Source organism: Parasteatoda tepidariorum, chromosome 11 (assembly GCF_982258835.1).
Source record: "Parasteatoda tepidariorum strain Cologne lab strain chromosome 11, Ptep-v5.0, whole genome shotgun sequence".
In the NCBI taxonomy this organism is placed as follows: Eukaryota; Metazoa; Arthropoda; class Arachnida; order Araneae; family Theridiidae; genus Parasteatoda; species Parasteatoda tepidariorum.
The window spans coordinates 89908050-89924678 of NC_141765.1; the positions used below are offsets into that span (position 1 = coordinate 89908050).

Sequence of the window (16629 nt, forward strand, 5' to 3'; positions counted from 1 at the left end):
TTTAGTGCTTCTTCATTTTGCAATTAATACCAAAATATGTACACTATCTACCCTATGTGACCAGAATATGTACACCATCACAATTTATTCGTATTCAATAGTTGGTAGAGTCTCCACATAAGGTAATTAATCATCCTAATCTCCCAAGGCACAATTTTCACAATTTGGATGATTTAGAATGGTATTTCCTTTTACTCGACTTGGAGAAGACATGCAATTTCTTTCACCGATTTAGAACTGCTTTTGCAACGGTAGTTTAAAGATCCAACTCGTCGCACATGTTTTCCATAGAATTCATATCTGGATTCCATGCGGTCCACCCCATTGTCATAATACAAAACTAGGGTGGACCTGCTAACATTACAAATGAGTTTGTCATGCTGAACACTGATTGTAAAAGCAGGGGAAGAAAATTGTCATCTAAAATAGTGAAGTCAGGAATTCCACGAATTAGGTCACAATCCATAACACGAGAAACGTCCATACCCCACAATGAGAAACCTACATGCGTAGGATAATCGCGCAATCTTGATGATTTTGAATAGTCTGTAGCATAAAACTGTCAAAAATCAAATCAGTATGTTCAAAATTGACCTGTAATTTTTAAAATCATAACTCAAAATTAGCTTAAAACGAAACTAACTTTACGTGAGGAAAAAAGAGGCGGGGATTGCTTATAACGTCAGTAAATAGGGTAAACAGAATTGACCGAAGATAAACTTGTCATAAGGTGTAGTGATATTGTCTACAAAGGAGTTTCATTCTAATCTATTTTTGCTGTTGTTGCCAAAATTGAGTTAAATTTTTGATTTAATGCAGAGAGAGAAGGATATTTGGTTTGAGAATTGATATTTTTTAATAAAAAATATCAATTTTGTCATTCTAAAGTGTTGTAAGAAATAAGAATTGTTTCAAAATTTTTCACCTACTGGTTTCATCACAGATAGGAAATGGAAATATTTAAGATTTAGATTTTTAAGCTTTTTACTATAGATGCAGATAATTCTTAATCCCTTATTCATTTATTTTTAGTTATTTTTTTATTCCTAAAACCGTTTTTCATGAAAAACAACAAAAAATAAAACAATTATTAATTTTTAATAATTTTTCTTAGGTGCAATATTGAATTTATTCAAAGTACGCGAAATTTGCTGGACGCGAAATTTGCGTTTTAAAATTTTATACCCTTATTAGCTAAAATATGTTTGCAAGATGCATTTCGCAAAATAAAATTCATACAAAATTTACCAAAAGAAGAAAAAAAACACAAGCACACAAGCGAATTATTTGTGTGTGTAGAAAATTTTAAGAATTTAAAGTGTGATGTAAATAAAGTACTACATTTTCTTCATTTCAAAATGAAATGTGATTTTTTAGTTTCCCTTTTTTCAAATTTAAATATTGTTAAAATTGCTAATTTTGCTTCGAAATTCGCTGTTTTAGTGACAATGAATAAGTTATAAAAATTGCTTTTTAAAATTTTAAAAATTACAGAAATAACTTTGAAACATCATTTTGTAATTTGAGGACTGTTTTTTTTTTCCGATTGAATCCCCTTTCTGAGAAAATTTTTGTAGGTGCCCTGGAGAAAAATTATGAAAGTAAAAAAAAAAGGTTTTAAACTACTTTGTGTTTTTTTTTTCCAATGACCTTTGAAAAGCCTTATTATTTTCTTTTATTAATGTTGGTTTACTTTTACGAATAACATACATTAAAGTATGAGTTGTTTTAAAAATTCCATGCTGGTTTGATCGCAGACTGAGCAAATTGAAATGCATAAGATTTTAAATAAAAAGTTTTGATAGAAATAAAGTTTAAAAATTTTCTTAAAAAATATCTCATTTTTTAATGTTTACTTCTAAAATATTTCATTTAATTGCTATTAGAAGTGATGCGAAAGATTTTAAGCCCCTTTCATTTTTTATTTTAATTCTTTTTATATTTTTCCTCCACCCAACTACACAAAAATAAAATGCATTATTTTTATCTCTAAAATTTCGATTTCAATAAAGTAAAAAACAAAGGAAAATATGTTTTAGATAACGAAGTTAAAGCAGAACGAAACGAAATAGATCCTTTAAATGAAGGAAAAATATTTATAAAAAGGAATAACCTGTACACGATTACTCTTTAAGAATAAAATCCTTTCATTTCAAAGAATAAAATAAGAAAAAGGCATTTTTTAAAAAGATCATTTTATAAATATTTTAATTCAGCATGATGAATGATTTCTTTAGAGAAGCTTAATCAAAAGAAAAACATTCTTATAAAATTAAAATATTACTAAGTACTGTAAAATGGTTTTATAACAAAATAATGAAGTTTCAGATATTTCACGATTTTTTTTTCTCCTTCTTTTTTGGCCATCACGTTTGATGGCTTTGCACCTATCCTATCATTTTTCGCCTTTTAGTACATTTACATTTATGTTTATAGATTTATATTATTAAATTTTATATAGTGCGTTAAATGTGAAGCTATTACAACGTGATATAAAAGTGCTTGGAGTTATTTTTGAGATGTTCTACGAGCGACGGCATGCGCTTTTACTGTATCAGAAGGTGATGGGAGTCGTATTTTCCTATATTCTGACGTCATCAGTCGAGATGGGGAAACTAACTGTGTTTTAGGAGGCGTGGCTAATCGAGCAATTTTAAATATTAATTACAAAATAACTACTTAACCCACTGAACTGATATGGGTGTTTATCATCATAAAATGGTTTGAAGTTTTATATTAAAAAACAAAAAAATACCACGCAGGGGTTCCTCATTTCCCTTTCTTCAAACTTTACTGTGGGCATTCTGAAAAAATCTCCCAGAATACACCCAACCCACACATTGCCATCCGACTGAGCAGTTATCACCTCAACATTGGATTTTGTAATCAAAAGGCATGAATCATAAAAACCAAGATTTTTTACGAAGGTATTTATCAAAACAGCAGATACTTGTTGGAACTCCTGAAGTAGTTTGATCCTGAATTTCCTTAAATAGCACTCAATGGTTTCTATTTGTTAGTTTTGTGCCAACACATTCTGACAAACACATCACAAAAACCACTCTCAATTTTTGTCTCTACATTTCTATTATGTCTGACAGCTCGGAATTTCATGGTATTTAGTATGCGACCAATATGTTTCCTACACGATATTTAAGCACAAGAGGTTTGACCCGCAGATATTCTTATTTGTATGCCTTATAAGCAGATAGAGTATATACATATATTTCATTGATTAATACGGTCAGAGTTTTAAATTAGTTCCTTAATCATTTCTGTCACACTTTTTGTCTGTGTGCTGTCGTAAAATCTCCTAAAAGATTATCTAACACGAATTTTAAATTTTGACAAATAAAATTTGATATTTAATGCTAGAAATTAAAAGGAAAAATTATTACAAATTTATGAATGTATATGACTGACAATTCAAAAAAATTTTGATCATTTTTAAATGAAATAAAAAATAACAGATAACTAATAAAAATGAGTTTTTGAGTGAAATCTCTAGTTTTATAAATGCGTACCAATGGTTAAAAATACATGATAGTCTGAACTGAACATAGAAAAGTGAATTTTGCTTCAAAAAATGACGAAAATACAAAAGAATATTCAAATAATCTCAAATAACACCACAAAATAAAAACTGTCCTGAATTCTTTAAAAATGCCCCAAAATTTAAAAGTCTAATGAAAAAAAGCCCCAAAAGAGCAAAAAAGTTCAAAACAAGGCATTTTTGGCACAAGGTATAACCGATCTTCATTTGGGTATCAACGTGCCTTTTGGCACAAAGTATACCCTATCTTCATTAAGAAAGTATCCAGATGTTTACTAATAGAAATAAGAGCCTAAAATTCATGTAGAATGGTTACTTGATAAAATCCTTAATAAATGACAGCAATGAAAATGTTATTATTTACGGTGTGAAAGTTAAGTAGAAAAAGCAATTTAGTATTTTGATAGTTACTTAATATTATATCAACATTCACGCTAATATTTTAAGCAAAAATAGATTAAAGTAAATACTTTAATCTCATTTATCTATTCTTGGAATAATTTTTAATTATTTTCTAATGTTCCGATGGAATAATTCGGTAAAAATGCTATTTTTTTTCGCATGAAATTTAGGATTGTCTAAAACATGTAACGTAAGCAACGCTGGTAGCTTCTCCATAAATGTATTCCTTAAAATAATCTGATGTCATAAAATTCGGTAAAAAACGTTTTTATTGTGTTTTATAAATCAGAAAGTTTATGGCAGATGCAGCAAATATTTAGTGTATATTACGTAAATATAATATCAATAAAATTCAGAATTAGCTGCTATTAACGTTCTAACCTTTTAAGAAGTGCCCATTTAAAAATCTCGCAAAATTGTTAAAAAGAATAATAATAAAAAGCTTTTTTTATGTATTAATTTACTTATTATATTTATTTACTTATTATAGTTATTTCTTAGCGAAATAAAAATACATTTTGAAAATGGAGCGAAGTAAAGTTTCAAAAATTACTCCAAAATTGGCCACAGGCGTTATCAGCTCGAGAATATTTACTAAATTTCTTCCCCGCATGTTTAAAAAAAAAAAAAAAAAAAAAAACTGCTCTTCGCTGAATAAAAAAGCTTCAATAATTATCTCTAAGCATCACCCGGAATTTATGAAAGGAATTTTCTTATTTAAAATACCGGTGACTTCTTTGTTATCTAGTTCTATTGGCGTACACAACCGTGACCTTCGTCAATTCCCATTTTGAATCCTAAAATGCTTCTGAAAGATTATATCAAGTTCGATGAATGAAAAGTAATTTTAGTTTCAGATTCTTAAATGGGATAAAATCGATAAAGTACTTCCTTTCGTATGAATTTTTAAGCAGGAATAAATAGAATCCTTATTTTATTCATTTTTAGATCTCAAAGAAAAGAAAAAATGCGACTGTTATGTCTGACTTACAACTAACAAGGAAAATACTCAAACTTTCAATCGGGATGAATTTTATTAAGTTGTGAAATAATATGTAAAACTTATGTCATCTATCTTGAAGTATCCAAAATTATCAAAATATGTAATCTTTTAAGTATCTTAAAAGTGATTCTTTTTATTGAATTCTTTATCATGCATTTGGTGAAATTTATGATTTAAATTTAAGTGTACACTAATATTTCCTATAATTTCGATATTCGCAACCAAAACGAAATACACAATAAGTAAATCAACTCTGAGGAGAAAAAAAATGGTTCTAAATTCCAAAAAGTAGTTTCCAGCTATCCATTCCAGATAAATCTGAAGGAACTAATCTATAAGATTATTAATCTGTAATAATATGTAATCTATCTGTAATATATGTAATATATGTGTAATATCTGTAATATATGTAATCTATAAGATAAAAATATAATTAGGATTAGTTATAGAAGATAGAAAATTGTAATTGCATTATCGCAATATTACTGGTTAGCCATTGGTCAATTTTTTTCTTATCTTTATTTTTTTCTGAATAAACAAACACCTCAATATTTCATGTCATAGGTTGTAAAACAGATATTTGTCATACTGTATTGGTTTTCAGACACTTCTTTAGACGTCACCAAAATTCTTTACCTTCTTCAGTATTCAGATTTATATTGAAATCACTGCAGTAATTATGAATAAGTAGATCATAAAAAGAATATGAAATTTTTTTTTCTTAATATTATGCAATAACATCAAAAATATTATGTAAATTAAAAGAAAAAAATCAATCTGGAAAACTCCAAGAAGTTCCAAAATTATCTCTAGTATTTTTTATTTGATCTTATTGCTCTTTTATTAGTGCTTATGTTAACCTGATTTCTTATGACTCTTACAACTCTTTATTTGCGATTATGGTGCTAAAGTTGATTTAGTCGAAAAGTGTGAGGACATTTCCTAATGGGTAATATGAGTATGACTAACAAGGTTAATATGAGTATGAATTATAACTAACAGCTCAAAGTGTCACTTGTCGATCTGGCTCAATTTTTATTTTACAGAAAAAGTTTTAGGTTAATTATCAAGTTATAAAAAAATATCTTTTAAATATCTTAAAGATAATTCTTCCTTCTGTATTCATTATTGCGCATTTGGTGATATTTATGATATTCTTTACAAATTTGATCACCCAAATGAATGTTTTCAATAATTTATAGGTCGATAACTAAAGTGAAACGAACAATTTAGTATGCATAACTAACCAAAATAGCTAACTGTATAAACAAAAGAATCAAAGCCAGTGACACTTTAGGTACCTTCCTTATAAATGTTATACTTTATTTTCGATGTAGAAGTTTTGTGCTCATAAACTTCAATTATAATTGGGTGTTGACTTATACAACGATAATATATTTGAACTCGAAGATTTCATCTCCCGGAACATATTAAATGATAATATTTCCTAAATATAAATAAATATAAAGGCATGAAAGATAAATACAAAGACATGAAAAGTAATGCAATCAAAGCTTTAGTGAACCGAAAATAAAACCATTTAGATTTTATCTTTTGAGTTGGTGACATTTATTTTCAGTTTGAGAAATATAAACATATAGCTTACAGCATAATCGTAACCACAATTAAGTATGTTTCAGACAATTAGCTTACTGTATCATCATAACCACAACTAAGTATGTTTCAGACAATAAGCTTACAATATTATCGTAACCACATGTTTCGCATAATTAGCTTACAGTATTATCGTAACCACAACTAAGTATGGAAAAGATAATTAACTTACAGTAATTATTATAGTATTATATCAGGTTTAGCTTACAGTATCATCCTAATTGGTTTTAAAAAAATCTTTTTCAAGAAGTTTGAATTCAATGGTCGATTTGTAAAGCTTCAGTGTCAAAATACAGAAGGCTGTGAACAGGTGAAGGTGCCTCATTATAATGCCGAAATGAACTTTTGTTTATGGGAAATTATTTGCGTTCTTTTCACTTCGTTTTCGCTTTATTCAAGAATTTTTTCTCTTTTGCACCCATCTTTCTCCACGATTCCTCCATAATGGCAATTTTGTAAAAGTTAACCAGAATAGCATAACTGTTAAAGGGTTAAAAGCACCCGTTTTCCTGTTTTAATCTCCTTCAGATGAACCAATGCTTTACATAAAAATCAAAAATTGGAATTACATTAGAATCGAAATTGTGATTTGAAGTGAGCTTACAGTCTCGAAGCCGCAATTTCTGTCCAATTTTGATCAGTTCCATAATAAAACAATATCCAACAATCAAATATCCACCTAATTAGTTACTATTCTCCTTCACGGAGACAAACATTTGCGATAAGTTCAACAGCATCGTGCCTCTATAAAGCTTAGCACGAAAAATAAAAAAGTTCTCGAAAATATTCATTATTTAAAAAGCAAAAAATGAAGAGCTTCTCGATAAGATGATCTTATTTAAAACTTTTGTGTGCCACGCAAAATAATATAAAATGCTAGGCGATTTTTATAAGCTTCTTCCAAATAACAGCGTTCTGTTGGGTTTACAGTTAGGTTTCCGCCCTTTTACTATTTTTTAATAGTGTTGCAGCATTTCATTTTTTATTTCCTTTGTCGTTTAACGTAAATTTTTGTTTAATCGCTCTTTATCGAACTCAGCTGGACAGGCTAGATTGAAGTCAAAATTCCCACAACGAAAAATAATAAATGTATATATTAATGGCGAACAATAGTTTTTGCAGATGGAAATTAGCATTGAAGACGCTTAATCAATAGCTTTAAAAAATGTCATCTAAATTATGTCAACATTGGAGTATTCGGTAACGAAAATATTTAATATGCGGTGTGAATGCACGTGAGCTTAAAATAAATTTCTCATTTTAGGGTTTCATTTTTATTTGAAAAAGGGGATATTTTTACTTCAAAATGTGTTTAATTGTTCCTAAATAAATTAGACAAACCTGTCCAACAACCCTAGATGACCCGTGACAGAAGCGTGTGAGGCAAGCATTAAGTAGTAAAGTAAATATTTTAAGAGTTATCCTGTTTCAATGTCTTTTCTTTTACACTTTTCGAAAGAACATCACGAATAGTTCTTAATTTTGAAATGCCTCTGTTGAGTAGAATAAATGTGTTATGTGTAAAAAATATTTCGAATTCAAATACAAAATAAATGTGAAGAATAAATGTGTTATGTGTAAAAAATATTTCGAATTCAATTACAGAATAAATGTATTACGCTTAAAAAATATTTCGAATTCAATGACAGAATAAATGTGAAGAATAAATGTATTACGTTTAAAAAATATTTCGAATTCAATTACAAAATAAATTATACGCTCTTGACATTAAATCTGTTTTTAAAAAGAAAGATAACAAACATATTTCTTTTTGTAAACGTTGACATTTTAAGGTTTTATTTTCATAAATATTGTGCAACGAGCATCTCTTTCATATTTATTATGTTAAAAAAATTACAACTTGATTTTCATAAGATTATTATCATTGTGTATATTTTTAAGAATAATGGATCCTTTTTTTTCTCTAGTTTTAGATTAAACTTATAAGTCATATTTTATATCTAAAAAACACTAATGCTTCTACTCTTCTAATATCTGTAATAGTTTTGTGACTATGCGATTTAAAAATTTGCAATTATAACGCATGGACTATGATGCAAATTACAATTTTTACAAAAATTAGCTCAAACATTAAGAAAAATAATATGACGGTACACTCGCTTTGTGTTAAAGTAATGTCGTGTCATCATTTCGTGGTTTTCTTGCTCGTATAACCCGAATAAGTGTTGAATTGTCCTACAAATTAAGTTTTTGATTTTATTGAGACAACTAATTAATTTTTCTTGGTTACTATTGCATCTTCAATCACATAGCTTTTGAAAGTCTAACATGATTTCAAACACTAGAAAGTTAAAGAACCAATAATATGACAATTAAATTCTTAATAATCAATTTAAAACAGTTTTTTACTATTCATTATTTTAATCGTTTTGTGGAGTGAACATTGTTTTTGTATAATCATTTACCAAGATCATTTATTATTTAAGAAAAAAAATAGCTGAAATGACAAAATAAGTTAAATGTACATAGCGTGACTATCAACTTACTGAAGAAAAAAAAAGGTGGTATGTGCTGATAGCACAATAGTTTCGTTAAAGAAGCTATTTAACGATGATGCGAATTAAACCTATAACATTGTTTTAGAATTTTAAACAGTTCATTATTTTAGTAGTAGGGAATACAGTATTTTGCACAGCATGAATACGTTGAGTGAATACTGTATTTTGTATTCACTACAGTATGAATACGTTGAGTGAATACAGTATTTTTATTGTATAATCATTTACTATATAAGAAAAGAGTAACAGCTGAAATTAAAAAATAAATTTAATAAACAATTTGTCTGGAAAGTTAAGGCGTTCTACGCGCCGTACAGATCGTACAGCCACAATCATTAAATATTGTTCGTTAAAAAGGTTATTTAGCAATAATGCGAAAGTTTTATTCTTGATATTGCTTTATAATTTCAAGCAGTTATTTACAATTCATTATTTTAATTCCTACGTTGAATGAACATAATTAATTTCATTGAATACTCTTAAATTATCATGTATTTTCGTTGCGTATTTTTGTTGATCACTATTAAAGATACATTTTTTTTCACTATTGAAATAGTGTATATATAACAAAAATAGCTGTTATGTCAGAATAAGTTTAATATACAGATCGTAAAAATTTTCTGGTTTAGCGTAAAAGGTTTGTCTGGGACGCAGGCAGTGCTCACCACACTGCCAAATTGTGACCCTCGTAACTCCTCCCACAAAGGGTTGTCGTGAGAATGTTTTTACACGTAGCGTTATAATAGTTTTAATAATTCAAAAATGGCACATCCCTATAATTAAAATAGAACAGAATAAAAATACCGTTAGAAAAGAGAGTAAGTAACATCATAACTTTTATTAGTTTTAAAATAATATGGATTTAATTTACTTAGATTATTTATAGTTGTACAGAACGATACAAAGACTGATAAGATATAATATGGTGAAAAATTTATAAAAGAAAGGTATAATATGTTATACAACAAGAATTTTGAAGTTATGAATAACTCGCAAGGGAAAACTGAAACGCTCCCATATGACTAAATTTTAAAAAAACAAATAATAATAAATAAAATAAAATTAATTATATGAATTTAAATCCTTTAATTACGAAATCACAGCGCTTTCATACCATCAACAGCATTTTAATTTTCTTTAGCTCCTAAAAATAATTCCCTTCTTCCGAGGAATCACCCGACCCACGTGGATACATGCAAGACCCCTGCTAGTCTGTGGTCTAAGGCACGTGGATTTATGGCGTACGAACGACGCGTGTATATTAATTGATGACGGTTGAAACGGACCTATAGCCGGTAAAGTTTTTTTTTTTACTGAAAAATAACATATGCTTTTAGAGCCTGCTATTTACCAGTTAAGATGTATGTAAATTGACTCCCTGGATTATTAGATATCGTAACAGCCATTTTAACCTGTTTGCTTAGAACCTGTTTCTAACAAGTTGAAATTATTCATTAAATTAAATGCCCACATCATTAGGTATCGCTATTTTAACCTATATTCTCAAGAACCTGTAATTAACTTGATTCCGCAAACTAAACCATTTAAGTACCGCTATTTTGATCTGTTTGCTTAGAATCTAATAAAATGTTCTACAAATTAATCTCATGGATTATTACATATCATAACAGTCATTCTTGATGAAGCATGGAACAATAAATCCATACAGAACACGTTTCTTTCACTTTTTTAATAGTTTAGGCAACTATTAAAAACTAAACTTAAAGTGATTAAAAAAATTCTAAAATTTAAAAATATGTTCTACTTGCGAAAATTACACACGACATGCAAAAACAAAGGAAAATATATTTTTTAAAAGTATTAAACTAAGAAATTGATAACTTTCCTAATTTAAATAATTTACCTCCGGAAAAAAATTTATATGTCAAAACAACATTTTAAGATGATTTCCAAAAGAAAAAAAGTTAACTGCTATGCTTGCAGAAAATAGTAATGCAATGTACAGTTGTTTTTATATGCATTTTGAATTATTGATAATTTTTAAAATTACACAATATTATAATTTTTGATAAATGTATTGATTCTTACTGAAGGTTATTTTATTAATGAAACCTGGTAAAAATAATTACATGTTTGTTGATCATATTCCTTATTTCATTGGTAATAATTTTATTAATGCAAGATATTTTTCTTAATTATATTGTTAACGTTAAATATGTGAGTTACATAGTATATTAAGGGGTAAAATGTTAAAATTTTCGAAATTAATTATGTGATGCTCAATTCAAAATTTTAAATGCAACTAAAGTATTCGACTTTTTTCTTCTCTTAAATAAAATATTTAATAATTGAAATTTATTTTTAATGCTTGAAGGCAATTAAGGAGTAGCAAAAATTATAAATTTAACAAAGATATGGATTTAATTCCTGTTCAGGAATTATCCACTAATATGGAAGCGTCAAATAATGAAATAGTTGATGGTTGATTTTTAAATATTTGATAATTCGGAGAGGCAGATAAACAAAGTGAACAACCACGAAATTAACAATTAAGAGTAACCGGATATGTTCAAAATAAAAATGACTAATTCTGACTAATAAAACTTTCTTTTGAAATGTAAATACAGGTAATACTTTAATCCCAATTAAAAGTTTTGAAAAATTAAATGTCCGAAAAGAGCGAAAAGAATTGGTGAAGCAAACAAGAGGTAGTTTGCAATTTCTCAATCTTGCACTCTAAATTTAAAAATTGAAGAAAAAAAAAATAGTTGAATTTTATATTTGAAATACCGATATACCTAATGCAATTTTGGTCTTAAAAGCTTGCTTTGGATTTCAATTGGTTGTAATGCAAAATCAGAGAAAGCTTTTTCTGATTATCAAAACAACACTCAAGGCCCGACTTAGCCTAATTAGGACCCGGGGATAAAACTTCTTTGGGGAGCCCCCCTCTGTGTCAATACTTCAGTAATGAAGAACCGAACTTCATGGAGGTATTTAAAATTTTCACCTCATTATAGATAAAAAGAAATTTGACTTGAGCCTAAAATAGCTGTTAAGTCCCCCACCCTCCAATGGTCAAACGAAATATCGTTCTGTCCATTTTATTGATTCTCTGACAATTCTATGTCCATCATGTCAAATGCAGTTTTCTGATTATTTACTTCTCTTTATTATTAACTTCTGATTGTCATCTAGCTGCAAAAAATTAATATCCTTACTGACGGAATTCAGCAGAATTTTCACAATTACGATGGCTCAATTAAGCCAATCAGAAGCCTGTATTTTTGTAAACATATCGCATTTTGCGGTATATAAAAATATAGGATTTTGCTTGACCAAATTTGTCCACCTTAATTGTGAAAATTTAGCTGAATTCTGCCCCTGAAAGCAATGGATTTACGAAATATAGATTGGGTTTTTACGATTGATTAATGAAGATGCAAATATTAAACTGACGGATTTTACACAGTACTGATATTTTGTTTAAAAAATTTCATTAAAGAGGGAAACGTAAAATAAATTTAAATTCGATTTGGAGGCCTCCTCTGATATGGCGGCCTGGGGCAACTGCCCCGTATGCCCCTGGCCCCTGCCTTAGTCAGGCTCTGCTTACACTTTTTACCTGAAATCTGGGTTAAAGATTGCAATAATACACCAAGGAAGAAAATAAAGTTACAAATGAAAATTAAAAAATATAAAAAAGATTGTAAAATCAGAATCAAATAAAACGAATTGTTAAAGAAAAGAAAATTTTGGACAAAAATAAATAAAAATAAGAATATAAAAGTGCAAACAAAGTAAACTTAAAGAAAGAAAAATGAAATTAAAAATAAAGATTAAATAGCAAACTTAAAATTTAATTTTCTTGAATTTTTCAATATTCTAGAGGCTAAATATGGTAATGGGGGTCTGCATTATCATGATCAGGTCGATAGAATATTATCAATTCAAGATAGTGAAGGGAAAAAAATTGAATTTCAGAAAACTTTACAAACTTTTTCAAATATTTTGCTATTGACATGACAGATATGAAAGCTAAATAATAAATAAAGTGAAATAAAAAAGTAGTCCGCCAGAGGTAAGTAATCGAGTAATATTAATTTAGGTATCTCCAAATATAATAAAATTGTTCTGGATAAAGGGTTAACTAAACGTAAACAAGGTAAATACTTAATACTTGAAAAATTTCAAAATAATGTCAATCTTAACTACAAAATAAATAAAAAGAATATTCATAATAAGGAAAATACCGAAATAGTTCATATATAAAAGGTACCACACACGTGACAAACTAAAATTATCTCACGAATAATAAATAAATGTACTAATTTATTATATTAATATGGTTTAATAATGTAAATAAAATTAATTTTAAATTTAATTTTTTAATGTATCATCATCATTATAGTTGACCAAACAACCCAATGTGGGCCAATGCCTTCCTCTGAAGATTTCTCCATAATGACTTCCGATTTATCTTTGATCTCCAATTCTTTTCATTAATTGCAAGAAAGTTAGACTCCACCGAGTCTGCCCATCTGAACTACGGTATTTCCCGCTTTCCTGTTCCAGTGGGTTTAAAAAGCAGCATCTTTTTTATTGTATTGTCATCACTCATTCGAATCACGCGGGCCATGCAATTCATTCTATTTATTTTTATGCATTTAATAATATCGGGTTGTTCATAAATCTTGTACAGTTCAAAATTAAATCTTCTTCTCCAGTTATTGTTTCATTTGCATTGTCCAAGCCTCAGAAGCGTATGTCAAGACTGGCCCGACAAGAGTTTTGTAGATTAAGAACTTTGCTTTTCTAGAAAGAAACCTAGATTTAATAAATCTTCTCAGCCCATGGACAGCCCCATTTGCCAGATAGAGTCGGTTTTTTATTTCAGGAATCATTCTGCTGTCAATAGTAATAATTAATCCTAAGTAAGTAAAACCCCTTACTGTTTCAAATCTATAAGGATTTATTCAAAATAGAGGTCTGGGACTCTGTTTCTTGAGAATAACACATATAGTTTGTTTTCTCTACATTTATGACCTAGCCTAGCCCATTCGTCTTGCAGTCACCTCAAGGGCAAGAAATGCCTCTTTCAGAGCAGGAAGGGAACGAGCAATTACATCAATACCATCAGCATATGCAAATAGTTGTACTGATCTAGTAAGAATGTGACCACTGGTATTGATGTTTGAATCATGAATAACTCTCTCAAGTGCAATATTGAAAATAATAAATATGACGCATCAAAATAACATTTCATTAACAAATTTTTGAATCGGTTTAACTAAAAAAGTCAGCTTTTCAAAACTTAGTCGGGGATGATAATTTGATGAAAGAAACAATCTTCGGAATAAAAAAATGCGTTTTTTTAGTCGAAATAAAGGTTAACTTTTATGCAAGATAATTCTCTGATTTATTTCTAAATCATTTTATCAAATGAAAATTCGACAAAAGTTATAAGGATGATCAGTCTTTTTCCCTCTAATAGTTTTTCTTAGAATTTATTTAGAGCAATCTGAAGTCCTAAAACTCAATGAAAAATGGTGTTTAAATAGAAAAGTAATAACGGTAATTAGCTTTTGCTAGAAGCGCCATACATTTATGTAACACTTTAAAAAATTTTCATGCATAGTTACCATCATTTTTGATGTTGAGGTAAACTAAATGCGTTTTTAAGAATTGAATTGTAGTTATCGTGCAAAAAATACATAAAATTGAGAAAATAGCATTTTTTTAAAAAAATTAGCCCGAATATATCACAAAAAAATGCACTTGTTTTTTAAACGAAATATTTTTACAATGAAACATTTAAACCGATTCTTATGCGATTAAAAAATTGCACACGATTTTTGAAATATTTCAATAAGTTAATTCCTTCTCGTTCTTAAAGGGTATAACTTTTATTAGTTCAAAACTTTGTCACAAATATTTTATAAATGGCCATAACTTTGAAAGGCACCAGAAAAGTACAAGATAACTAAATAGCTATTCACTGACAATTCAAGATACGTAAAAAATAAATAAATAAATAGTTGACCAAAAGTTCAATCAAAGAAAAAAAATTTTAATTTTTATACAAAACGAACACAAATCTTATTACATTTCTCGTAATAACAAATTTCAGAAATAATCATAGTCTTATGATTTTTTCACTTCAATTCTTAACTTGCCAATATTAAAAAAGAAAAAAGAAAGGTGAAGGGTTTGTTGTTGTATCAAATAAGCATTATAAATTCCAAATTTTAAAACAATAAGTAACGCCATTCAGTAAAGAAAATTAGTCAATTCTCAACCACTGCTTAAGACATATTAAATTTAAAAATCCGTGATTTATAAAAATTGATAACAACGTGAATATATAATATTGTAGGAAAGCAGAAATACTAGGAAAAAATTTATCACATATTTCATTAAAACAAGAAACCAAATTAATGCAATTGGTATGATTCCCAAAAAATAAATTTTTTTTTAAAATCATGAGTTTATATACAGCAAAACACTATGAAAAACCCTATTTTAACCCCCAAAATTAAAATAGGAATGAACTGACCTGTTGAAAACGTGTGTATCCATTGAGGTGCCGTTAGAAGGCCTTAATGATCTTCTTCCACTGAAGAACGACCTCTTCACTACAACAAGGAAGAGATTCCTTGCTTAGCCTAAAGCAGACTAAAACCGGCTTCCAAGATCCGTCAACACGCAGTCTTCGTTTCATTTTGCAAACCATTCATTCAATATAAAAGAGATTATTTTCTTTATCAATATGTCAGTTAAAATACCAGAGGTTCACAATTTTTTCGGGTATGGAACCCTAAATGATCGACCTTCTTTAGGCAAAACCTTGATTTTATAAATAAAATTCATTAGTATTTACGAACGTTTTATTGAATAATACTACTAATTATTTTGAAAATGTTTAATGCGTAAAACATAAATTCGTTTTTATCGATGGTTATCATAAAATGAGGCTTTGTATCAGACATTCGCTGGCCTGTGGCGTATCTAGTCTAGTTCTATAATTCTCTATTGTATACATTAGCTGAAAATAGTATTAGATAAATAATAATCTGAATTATAGTTCATTGAAATAAAAATTGAAAATAACTGTCATAAACGTTGAAAATGGAAATATTTCTTCTTGTTCTTGAATTAAATTATAGGAGTTTGAAAAGCTCAACGGGGAAAAAAACTAATTCAGTTTTTGAATATCTTTGAATATACAAATGAATATCTTTTTCACAATTAATTCAATACTCTCTTAATTATTTCAGTGCTTATTACAATGTATATATTTTTACACTGTCATTTTACTTAAATTATTTCATTAAAATAACCGAAATATTAAATAAATAATGAATTGCAACTAAATATAATTCTTTAGAATAGTAATATAATTCTTTAGAAATATAATTCTTAAATATAATTCTTTAGAACCGTTTTTTAAAGGGTTATTCAAAGCAAAAAAATCATGACGCAGTTTCATTATTTTTAATACTTCACGAATAAACTTTATTAATTTTTTTAAATAAATATTTCGACAAAATAAAATTCCGATTAGTTTGAAGAAAGAA

General features: G+C 28.1%; 1 protein-coding gene across 2 annotated transcripts in view; it reads right to left on the reverse strand.

Annotated features, from left to right (window-relative positions):
• Positions 1 to 15729, reverse strand: part of LOC107453026 (uncharacterized) — a 58143-nt gene extending 42414 nt beyond the window's left edge. Inside the window, exon 1 of one of the 2 annotated variants that reach the window (XM_016069695.4) lies at positions 15609 to 15729. The gene's annotated coding sequence lies outside the window, so the exon portion shown is untranslated. The remainder of the gene's footprint in view (positions 1 to 15608) is intronic. The other variant, XM_016069687.3, reaches the window with a different exon arrangement.
• Positions 15730 to 16629: the final 900 nt, after the last annotated feature.